Here is a 12,051-nt window from a genome sequence, read left to right on the forward strand (position 1 = left end):
TTCCCCAATAAAACAACATAAACTAATAGACGGATATGCAAACAGGACCCAACATTACAGGAAACCCAAGTCACTGACAAAGACAGACATTAACTCAGTGTAAAAGTTGGAAAATAATTGTCCAAGCAAATGGTTCCAAGAAACAAGCTGGAGTAGCCATTCTAATATCAAATAAAATCGATTTTCAACCTAAAGATATCAAAAAAGGAAGGACACTTCATACTGATCAAAGGAAAAATCTATCAAGATAATCTCTCAATTCTGTACGTTTATGCTCCAAATACAAGGGTAACCACATTCATAAAAGAAACTTCACTAAAGCTCAACGCACACATCACATTCCACACAATAATAGTGGGAGAACTCAACACCAGACTCTCAGCAATAGACAGATCATGTAAACAGAAACTAAGCAGAGACACAGTGAAACTAACAAAACTTATGAACCAATCATCTAAGAGATATCTGTATAACAATCCAAACTAAAGCAAAAGAATATACCTTCCCCTCAGCACCTCAAGCACCTTCTAGAAAATTGTCAATCTAATTGGTCATAAATCAGAACTCAACAGATTTGGGAAGATTGAAATAATCCTAGGCACGCTATCAGATCACCATGGACTAAGGCTGGTCTTAAATTCCAACAAAAACAAGGGAAATACACGTAAACATGGAAAAAGAACAATGCTCTACACAATGATAAATTGGTCAAGGAAGAAATAAAGAAAAAATGGAAAGAAATTTTAGAATTTAATGAAAATGAAACATCATATGAAAACATAAGGGACACAAGGAAGCAGTGGTAAAAGGAAAACTCATAGTTCCAAGTGCCTCCAAATAGAAACTGGAGAGAGCTTACACTAGCAGCTAGACGCACACCTGAAAGCACTAGAACATAAAGAAGCAAATACACCTAAGATGAGTAGACAGCAGAAAATAATCAAACCAAGGACTGAAATCAACCAAGTAGAATCAAAAAGAACTATACAAATAATCAACAAAACCAAGAGCTGGTTCTTTGAAAAAAATCAACAAGATAAATAAACCCTTTGCCAGACTAACATGAGGGCACAGAAAGAGTACCCAAATTAGTAAAATCAGAAATTAAGAGTCACCCCAAGATACTTTATACTGTTTGTGGCTATTGTGAGGGGGGTCATTTCCCTAATTACTTTCTCAGCCTGCTTATCCTTTGAATATAGGAAGGCCACTGATTTGCAAAAGATCTGTATGACAAGAACTTCAAGACTCTGAAGAAGGAAATGGAAGAAGACCTCAAAAAATGGGAAAACCTCCCATGCTCATGGATCCGCAGGATCAATATAGTTAAAATGGCCATTTTGCCAAAAGCAATATTCAGATTCAATGCAATACCCATCAAAATCTTAACTCAATTCTTCACAGAGTTAGAAAGAGCAAATATCAAATTCATCTGGAATAACAAAAAACCAAGGATAGCTAAAACTATTCTCAGCAACAAAAGAAAGTCTGGGGGAATCAGTATCCCTGACCTCAAGCAATACTACAGAGCAATAGTGTTAAAAACTGCATGGTATTGGTTCAGTGACAGGCAGGCAGATCAATGGAACAGGATTGAAGATCCAGAAATGAACCCACACACCTATGGCCACTTGATCCTCGACAAAGGGGCTGAAAACATCCAATGGAAAAAAGATAGCCTTTTCAACAAATGGTGCTGGTTCAACTGGAGGTCAGCATGCAGAAGAATGCAAATTGATCCATCCTTGTCTCCTTGTACTAAGCTCAAATCCAAATGGATCAAGGACCTCCACATAAAGCCAGATACTCTGAAGCTAATAGAAAAGAAACTGGGGAAGACCCTTGAGGACATCGGTACAGGGAGAAAGTTTCTGAACAGAACACCAATATCGTATGCTCTAAGATCAAGAATTGACAAATGGGACCTCATAAAATTACAAAGTTTCTGTAAGGCAAAGGACACCATCAAAAGGACAGATCGGCAACCAACAAATTGGGAAAAGATCTTCACCAATCCTACATCAGATAGAGGGCAAATATCCAATATATATAAAGAACTCAAAAAACCAAACAACCCTATTAAAAAATGAGGTACAGAGTTAAACAAAGAATTCTCACCTGAAGAATATCAGATGGTGGAGAAACATCTTTAAAAATGCTCAACTTCAGTAGTCATTAGGGAAATGCAAATCAAAACAACCCTGAGATTTCACCTTACACCAGTCAGAATGGCTAAGAGTAAAAATTCAGGAGACAGAAGGTGTTGGTGAGGATGTGGAGAAAGAGGAACACTCCTCCACTGCTGGTGGGGTTGCAAATTGTTACAACCACTCTGGAAATCAGTCTGGCGGTTCCTCCGAAAATTGGGCACCTCACTGCCAGAAGATCCTGCTATACCACTCCTGGGCATATTCCCAAAAGATTCCCCAGCATGTAATAAGGATACATGTTCTACTATGTTCATAGCAGCCCTATTTATAATTGCCAGAAGTTGGAAAGAACCCAGGTATCCCTCAACAGAAGAGTGGATGCAAAAAATGTGGTATATATACACAATGGAGTACTATTCAGCCATTAGAAACAATGAATTCATGAAATTCTTAGGCAAATGGATGGAGCTGGAGAACATCATACTAAGTGAGGTAACCCAGACTCAAAAGATGAATCATGGTATGCACTAACTAATAAGTGGATATTAACCTAGAAAACTGGAATACCCAAAACATAATCCACACATCAAATGAGGTACAAGAAGAACGGAGGAGTGGCCCCTTGTTCTGGAAAGACTCAGTGAAGCAGTATAGAACAAAATTAGAACAGGGAATTGGGAAGGGTTGGGTGGGAAAACAGAGGGAGGGAAGGGGACAGTTGGGACTTTCGGGGAGTGGGGGTCCAGAAAGGGGGAAATCATTTGAAATGTAAATAAATATATCAATAAATTAAAAAAAGTGACAAGCAAAAAAAAAAAAAATCAGAAATTAAGAGAAACATAGCAACAGGAACTGTGGAAATTCAAAAAATCATCAGTCCTTACTACAAAAGCTTGTAGTCTACAAAATTGGAAAATCTGGATGAAATGGACAATTTTCTAGACATGTACAATGTGACAAAGCTAAACTGGATCAAATAAACCATCTAAACTGTCCCACAATCACTAAAGAATTACAAGCAGTCATTAAAAGTCTCCCCACCAACAAAAACCTCTGGAACAGATGGGTTTAGTCCAGAATTCTGTCAGACCATCAAAGAAGACCTAATACCAACACTTTTCAAACTATTCCACAAAATAGAAACAGTAGGAATGCTACCCAATTTGTTCTATGAAGCCACAATTATGCTTAAACTGAAACCATACAAAGACCAAAGAAACAGAACTTCACACCAATTTCCCTTATGAACATTGATACAACAATAAACAAAATTTCTTGCCAAATAAATCCAAGAAATCATCAAAACGATCATTCACCATGATGAATGGTTCATCCCAGGGATTCAGGGGTGGTTCAATATGCAGAAATCCATCAATGTAATCCACTTTATAAACAAACTCAAAGAAAAAAAACCCACATGATCATTTCATTAGATATTGAGAAAGCATTTGACAAAATCCAACACCTGGTCATGATAAAAGTCTTGGAAAGATCAGAAATTCAAGGATCACTTCGAAATATAGTAAAAGCAAAAAATATACAGCAACCCAGTAGCCAAGATCAAATTAACTGGAGGGAAACTTGAAGCAATGCCATTGAAATCAGAAACTAGATAAGGCTGCCCACTTTCTCCCTACCTGTTCAATATAGTACTTGAAGTCCTCGCCAGAGCAATTAAACAACAAAGGGTGGTCAAAGGCATTCAAATTGCAAAGTAAGAAGTCAAAGTATCATTACTTACAGATGATATGATATACTTAAGTGATCCCAAAAATTGCAGCAGAGAGAGAACTCCTAAACCTGATAAACAACTTCATCAAAGTGGCAGGATATAAAACTAACTCAAAGAAATCAGTAGCCTTCATATACTCAAAGGATAAACAGGCTGAGAAAGAAATTACGGAAATGACACACCTCATGAAAGTCATAAGAAATATAAAATATCTTGGGAGTGACTCTAACCAAGCAAGTGAAAGATCTGTATGACAAGAACTTCAAGTCTCTGAAGAGAGAAAGAAACCAAAGAAGATCTCAGAAGATGGAAAGATCTCCCATACTCTTGGATTGGCAGGATTAATATAGTAAAAATCAAATCTTGGTGAAAGCAATCTACAGATACGATCCCAATCAAAATTCCAACTCAATTCTTCATAGAGTTGGAAAGAGCAATTTGCAAATCACTTTGGAATAACAAAAACCCCAAGAGAGCAAAACTGTTCTCAGCAATAAAAGACCATAGGAGGAATCAGTCTCTGACCTCAAGATGTATTATAGAGCAATAGTGATAAAAGCTGCATGATACTGGTGCAGAGACAGGCATGTAGATCAATGGAATAAAATTGAAGACCCAGAAATGAACCCAAACAGCTATGGTCACTTAATCTTTACCAGAGAAGCTAAACCATCTAGTAGGAAAAAAGGCAGGATTTTCAACAAATGGTGCTAGTTCAATTATAAGTCAACACATAGAAGAATGAAAATTGATCCATTTTTATCTGCCTGTTCAAAGCTCAAGTTCATGTGGATCACAGACCTCCAGATAAAATAGGATACACTGAATCTAATAGAAGAGAAAGTGGGGGAAAGCCTCGAACCATGGGCACAGGGGGAAATTCCCTGAACAGAAACATCAATGGCCTGTGCTCTAAGATCAAGAATTGACAAATGGGATCTCATAAAATTGCAAAGCTTCTGTAAGGCAAAGGACACTGTCAATAGGTCAATACAGCAACCACCAGATTGGGAAAAACATCTTTACCAATTCTACATCCTGTAGAGGGCTAATGTCCAATATATTCAAAGAACTCACAAAGTTAGACTCCAGAGAATCAAATAATAGTATTAAAAATTGAGTACAGAGCTGAACAAATAATTTTCAACTGAGGAATATCTAATGGAGAGAAGCACCTAAATAAATGTCCAACATCCCTAATTATCAAGAAATGCAAATCAAAACAACCCTGAGATTCCACCTCAAACCAGTCAGAATGGCTAAAATGAAAAACTCATGTGACAACAGATGCTTGGGAGGATGTGGAGAAAGAGGGATACTCCTCCATTTCTGGTGGGTCATCTAACATATGAAGAAAACATTCATTTTCACAAGAGAACAGCACATGTATTGTAATTAGTAAAATAATTCTAAACAACACTTTTCACAGTGAAAAGTCCTGTAGTTCTTCCTTAAACTCATTTTCAAGTTCTAAGTGTTTTAAATCATAAAACATTTTGAACCTGCAAATGTTTAAAAAAATTTGGTCAACTCAATGTCTTGCTCTCCAGCATAGAACACTATTCTAGTCTGATTAAACCGACCTATGTACTGATGGAATAAATTTTTATAGGAAGTCCTTTTTTTCCTTTTGAATTTTATTTTCTGTGTTACACAATATGGGTTTTGGTTATATTATATGCATATTTTATATGCATGCTAGATATATTATAGATATTTATTGTATGAACCAATAAATAGATATTGGATAAAATTATAAAATTCTCCTGTGAATAAACTCATGTCTTAATCAGGACAGTTTTAAATTGTTGCTCGCTGAGTTTTACAGTCACTCTTAGAGTAGAGAATAAATACAGAGCACAACCTAAGATTCACCTAAGACAGCTAATGGTCTTTTCATGTTTCTATGTGGCAGGCCCTTTGCAAGGACACACTGAGTTATTATTCACAGAACCCTGAGATGGACATTAGTAATTACTCTTTCATAGTTGACACACAGAAAAGTTTTGTACTTTCTAAAATCACGGGCAGGGTCAGAACAGGGTTTGAACTAAGAATCCAGGAATGCCCTCATTCACAGTGTTTTACTGGGGCAAAATGCCACTAATGGGAATTCGTTGAAGATAGAGCTTTATATTTTTGTTTTCATACTTTTACTTCAGTCTCCTGATCTGTAAGCTTTATGATGGGCACTGTAGCTTAGTCAAGAACTTTGATGGAGCATGGCTCAGCCAAGACGTGCTTCCTAAGGGCTTGTTCCAACAACTGTAATGGAGGACATTCCCACTTTCCAAAGACAATGAGGGCTGTCACTTGTTGGAAGATAGAGGCCTGTACTAATGCTCCCAAATATCTACAAGTCAGCTGTGGGCCAGAGTTCTTTCACCAGTTTTATCTGTTTCACCGGTTCTCTCTCATGGCTGCTTCTGCAGGACAAAAGGCCATGAAGTTATAAAAGACAATTTTCTCCTGGATGCCTTCTCTGGCTGTACATGGCTCTTCCAAGGCCCAGGATCAAGCTGCCTGTGCCCCAGGGCCACTGACTTAGGGCCACCGACTCCTCTCAGCTTGGCTGCACAGCTGCCTAAGGCAGATAGTCCAGGCCTGAAGTGCTAGCTTTGTTCAAGGCCACTGGGCCGGGTGACACTGGTGGTGCAGCAGGGAACTGATAGGCATGGGGCTGAGGGGGTCCAGATTTAGTCTGGATTATAATGGGGGTCAAATGCAAGAACAATCTGACCCTGTCAATAAGAACAAGAATGGGACTAGACATTTTATATAACTAGACTCAATAATAAATATTCATCTCATAACATTATTTGAGAAACTAATAGGAATAATTATGAAGCATTCAAAAAACATGGCGAATTGAGACTTCATTCAAAGAGTATGCCACATATTCTGTATTGGAGTGAAGAATGGAAAGTGCTTTACCAAATGTTTGCAACATTTCTGACAAAACTGTTCCTCGGATGTTTTTCTTGAGAGATATGATGCAGAGGAAGTGGATATTTTGGCAAAACACATGACACTATAAAAATAGTGATTTCCCTAATCTCATATAAACCATGGGAAGGGATGCTTACATCAGGTGAGGAAGAGCACAGAAGTATAGACACTTAACTTGTAGGAGAGTTTTAAAATTTTGGCCCTCTAGAGGATGAACATTAATTGTGAAATTATGATAATGGCAAAGGACAGGAGACCGTCTCCCCAACAGAAAGCAAGTCATTGTAATCATTTATGGAAGTCCCAAAATTATGAATCACTAGGAAACACATCATATTTACTATTTTGTCCCCTCTTTCTAATGTAGAACCGAAAGGAGCCTACAGGGTTTTCTTTCCAATCTGATGGTTATAATATAGTGAAGATTTATTTGATGTATACATATTTATGACAATTGCAAGATTAAACAAGACTATGAATGCCACCCATCCTGTAACATTTCTTTAGTCTGTCTAATTAATTTATCTTCCCTTATAAGTATCCAGAATATCTTGTGAGGATTCAAGGAAATATCATTCTTCAAGTTTCACTTAATATCAAAATCACAACTCCTGATAACAAAGGACTTTGAATATTTTTAAGTGTTTCTTTGCCTTTCAAGATTCTTCTGTTGTAAATTCTCTGTTTATCTCTGTACCACATTTTTAATTAGGTTATTTGGGTTTTTGTAGATGAACTTGTTGAGTTCTTTATATATTTTAGATATTAGCCTCCAGTAGGAAGTACAGTTAGTGAAAAATTTTTCCCAACCTTACGTTGCCTAGTTGTGCTAATGATGCCACCTTTTGTCTTACAGAAACTTTTCAGTTTCATGAGGTCCCATTTATCAATTGTTGATCTTAGATCCTGAGCCATTGGTGTTCTCTTCTGGAATTTTCCCCCTGTGCAAGTGAGTTTGAAACTCTTTTACAAGTTCTCTTCTATTAGATTCAGTGTATCTGGTTTGATATTGAGGAACACCATCCACTTGGACTTGAGCTTTTCTCAAGGTGATAAGTATGGATATATATTTGGTCTCCTACATACAGAGCATCAGTTAGACCAGCACTAGTTATTGTAGATTCTTTCTTTGTTCCACTGTATTTTTTTTGTTTCTTTATCAAAAATCAAGTGTCCATAAATCTATGACTTTTCTCCTGCATCTTCAATTTGATACCATTGATTTCTCTGTCCCTGTAACAATACCATGTGATTAATATCACTATTGGTTTTAGCAAAGTATAAAACAAAATGACCGTGAGTTCCTACCTCATTCCAATCAGAATGGTGAAGACCCACAACTCAAGTGACAGCACTTGCTGAGAAAGATGTGGAGAAAGAGGAACACTTGTCTGTTGCTGGTGGGATTGCAAACCGGCACAACTACTCTGGAATTCAATCTGTTGATTCCTCAGAAAATTGGAAATACTTCTACCTGATGACCCAGCTATACCACTTTTGGGAACATACCCAAAGGACTCCCCACCACACTACTTGGACACGTACTGTACCATGTTCATAGCAGCCCTATTTGTAATAGCCTGAGGCTAGAAACAGCACAGATTTCCCTCAACCAAAGAATGGATACAGAAAATGTGGCTCATTTACACATTGGAATTCTATTCAGTTAATAAAAATGATGACATTCATGAATTTGGCAGACAAATGAATGGAACTAGAAAATATGCTAAATTAGGTAACTCAGACCCAAAAGAACATGCATGCTATCCATAGGTGGATATTAGCCAAAAAGTACAGATTCAACCTACAGACATTAGGTTGTAACAAGCAGAAATGCCCAAATGAGGAGGCTTCGATCCCACATGGAAGCAGGAAGGAAATACTCACAGGAGGTAAAGGGAGGCAGGGATCGAGGTGGGGGTAAACATAAACAGGTATGCAAGAAGTGTCTGGAGAGAAGCCTAGAGGATCAAGGCAAGGAATGAAAATAAGGGGAGTGAGAGGTGTGAGGACCCTGTAGAAAGTTCCAGAGTTCCTGGAAGTTAGACATTCTCCACACTTATTGGGGGCACCTAACATTTTGGGGAAAGGGAACTTGAAGAGTCTACCTCCAGGAGACAGACATAGACTCACATGGAGGGATAGGGTTACTAACCCACAGTTAAAATACCTGACCCAGACTTTTGCCTGTTTAAAAGAACATCAGGTACAAAAAATAGAGAAGAGACTGAAGGAAAGGCAGTCGAATGACAAGCCCAACTTTGGATCCATATCATGGGAGGCCACCAAGGGCTGACTCTACTATGCTGTGATGTGCTTACAGAAAAGAGCCAGGTGTGGCTGTCCTCTGAGAGGCCCTACCAGCAGCTGACTGACTCAGAAGGAGATACTTACACCCAACAATTGGGCTGATGTTGGGAACCCTGATTTTTTAATTAGTGAAGGATTGAAGAAGCTGGAAGGGAGAGCAACTTCATATGAAGATCACCATTCTCAACTAACCCAGAGCCCATGGAGCTACCAGAGCCTGGGCCACCAACCAGGAGCACAGAAAAGCTGGTCCAAGGGCCCTGACACATATGTAGCAGGGTCCTGCCTGGTCTAATATCAGTGGGAGATGATGTGCTGAAACCTTGATGGACTTGAGGCCCCAGGAAAAGGTGAGGCCTGGTGGGGGGAACCACCCTCTCTGAGGCAAGAGGGAGGAGGAATGGAATGAAGCATAAGAGGGGGACTGAGAGGGGGAAATTACTAGAATGCAAATAAATAAAATTACATAGATTAAATAAATCGCAACTCCTCTAGTAATGTCGTTATGAATTTCCATAAATACCTTCACTAACAGATTGTATAAATTTTCCCACAGGTTGTTTTATTCTAATACATCAGGGTAGTGCCAAGAGATCTGCAATCTAAGAGGTGCTTGGTGATGGGGATGGTGATGCAATGATACTGTCATGTTGTGAGTCTCACTCAGCTCAGGCTTTGTTCAATCAGAATACTACTGCTGTGTGTATGGGGAAAGCCAGTGGGGATTGGGGATGCATAAGAATGAAGTATGACACACACATATGAAAATGCTACACTGAAATCCATTTGGAGTAACCTAAAAATCTTAAAAATAAAGACTTCCCTTTCCATAGATTTGTATGATCTTGCAGAACTTGCCTAGAACAGCTTCCCATAGTGTAGTTTCTTGACTTATGCCTTTTGCCTTTCTTTTTGGTAAATTCATATTTAACCAGCCACTGTCACAGAATCATATTGCTCATTTGGGTGGCCCAGATGGGCTATCATTACGGGGGCAATTGTCAGGGAAAATACAAAAGACCATAATTCTACAGCTGAGATAAACTCAATCTCTTATTTGTTTTCAAACTTCTGTTTTTGGAGATTTGTTCCTCAAAAACAAACTTAAAGACATAGCAGCATATGTAGGAGATAACAGTGTCTAAGAATACCAGTTACAAAAAGGTACCTGTGATAGAAACAAAGGGCATTTGGGGTGGAGCAGAGGAACTTTGGGCCCTTCTGCTCTACAAATAAAACATATTACTCTAGTCCCAGATTCCTCCACTATCTCCCAGACTTATCATTAAGAATCCAATCTCAAGGATCTCTCTCTCTGCAAGGCAACTGGAGGTCTTCCTTTTCTTCCCCTTGAAAACTCTCTCTGCTGTGAGACAAGGATGAGGTGTGGCTACACTTGTGAACCCATGACTTCCAGATTTGCTTGTCCCCAGCCCTGTGCTGAATTGCGTGAGGTAAGCTGTAGACAGGATACCTGGAGACAATATCATCCTCTCACCTCCACACAACATTCTGAATTAGTCAACAAAGTTCCTTGTTTAACATGAAGAAGAGTGCTGGAGAAATGAGTCACCAGTTAAGAGCACTCACTCTTCTTCCAGAGGTCCTGAGTTCAGTTGCCAGAAACCAGGGACTGGCTCACCACCACCTGAAATGGAGATCCGATGCTCTCTTTTGATATGTCTGAAAACTGTGACAGTGCAAACCTATACATAAAATAAATAAATAAATAAATAAATAAATAAATCTTTTAAAAAATAAAATTAAATGAAGGCAAACGAAAATAAGCTGGCCAAGGTGATAGAATTCACAGAGTAGCCATGGGAATACAGAGAACCAAGAATACAGAACTGATGATTTGCACCACTGTCCCACACAGTGTGACAAGATCCCTATATAAAATGACAACACAAGCACGTTTTTGGATCATGTGTGTACATCATTTTTGGAAGAAAAGATGACTCACAACAGATTGCATAAATCCCAAAGATGTCTGCCTAAAATCTATGTACAAATTTGCAACAGCAAAACTATGACGTTTAAGGTTTTAGACCCACTCTCACTCTACTAACTCAAAAAGAGAAACTCCAAGTGTCTTAGTGTAATGTGTACAATCAGAATAAACAGTATCCTGATATTTTCCAATTAAAATTGAGGCATTGTGTGACTGAGACACTCAAGTATTAGTTCCAGATGAGAAAAATATATGAAAGACTTTGTGAGAGACATAAGAAAATAAGTAAAATATGTCCATGAACTTCATAAAGTTTTATCTAATATTTTTCATGCTAAAGCATGCAGTCTCTCTGGTTATCATGACATCTACCTTGAAGTGCTCTACTATTAGCCTAAGCCGTAGATGGCTGGAGAAAGGAATGTCTCACCAACAGCTTATCTAACATATGCTCCATGATGATTGACTATGTGGTTTATATATGAAATAAAAGAAAGCAAAGCAAGCAGGTATGAGGCACTGGCCTGAGGCAACAAACAGTCCCATGCAAGTGTGCCCTTAGGGCCCAAGAACTAGAATAGTAATTAGACTTAGAATTCAGAATAGACAGGTGCTCCACTGGCAATGCACCTGGCCAGCTGTTGGTTCATAAGTAAATTAAATCAACATTTTGTTCAAAGTCAGTATTACCTTATGAAACAACTTATAGTTTTCTGGCTATTGTGTGTTTGACATATTTGAACGAAATATTTAGAGTAATAGTTGACAAACTGAACAGATATTTGAAAAGCACAGAATTAAAGAAATTATTTTGATTTTAAAAAATGCTTGGTGTATAACAACAATCCCAAATCCCAAAGCATGATCAGAAGACTGATACTGAAAGACAGTAGATTTGAGAATACACTGAACAAGGTCCTTGGTCAAAAGCAAACAAATGTATCAATGTAGACATG

General features: G+C 38.3%; 1 protein-coding gene across 13 annotated transcripts in view; it reads right to left on the reverse strand.

The window, feature by feature from the left end:
- The window catches only part of LOC127664379 (ankyrin repeat domain-containing protein 26-like), a 125,145-nt gene that overhangs the window by 87,129 nt on the left and 25,965 nt on the right, over positions 1–12,051 (reverse strand). For 9 of the 13 annotated variants that reach the window (XR_007973183.1, XR_007973185.1, XM_052156299.1 and 6 more), the window contains one exon: positions 10,732–10,847. The gene's annotated coding sequence lies outside the window, so the exon portion shown is untranslated. Of the gene's footprint in view, positions 1–8,013; positions 8,065–10,639; positions 10,848–12,051 lie in introns of those variants that run through there. The other 4 variants (XR_007973187.1, XR_007973184.1, XR_007973186.1 and 1 more) reach the window with 3 other exon arrangements.

The sequence above is a fragment of the Apodemus sylvaticus genome, chromosome 14 (genome assembly GCF_947179515.1).
Source record: "Apodemus sylvaticus chromosome 14, mApoSyl1.1, whole genome shotgun sequence".
Lineage (NCBI taxonomy): Eukaryota > Metazoa > Chordata > Mammalia > Rodentia > Muridae > Apodemus > Apodemus sylvaticus.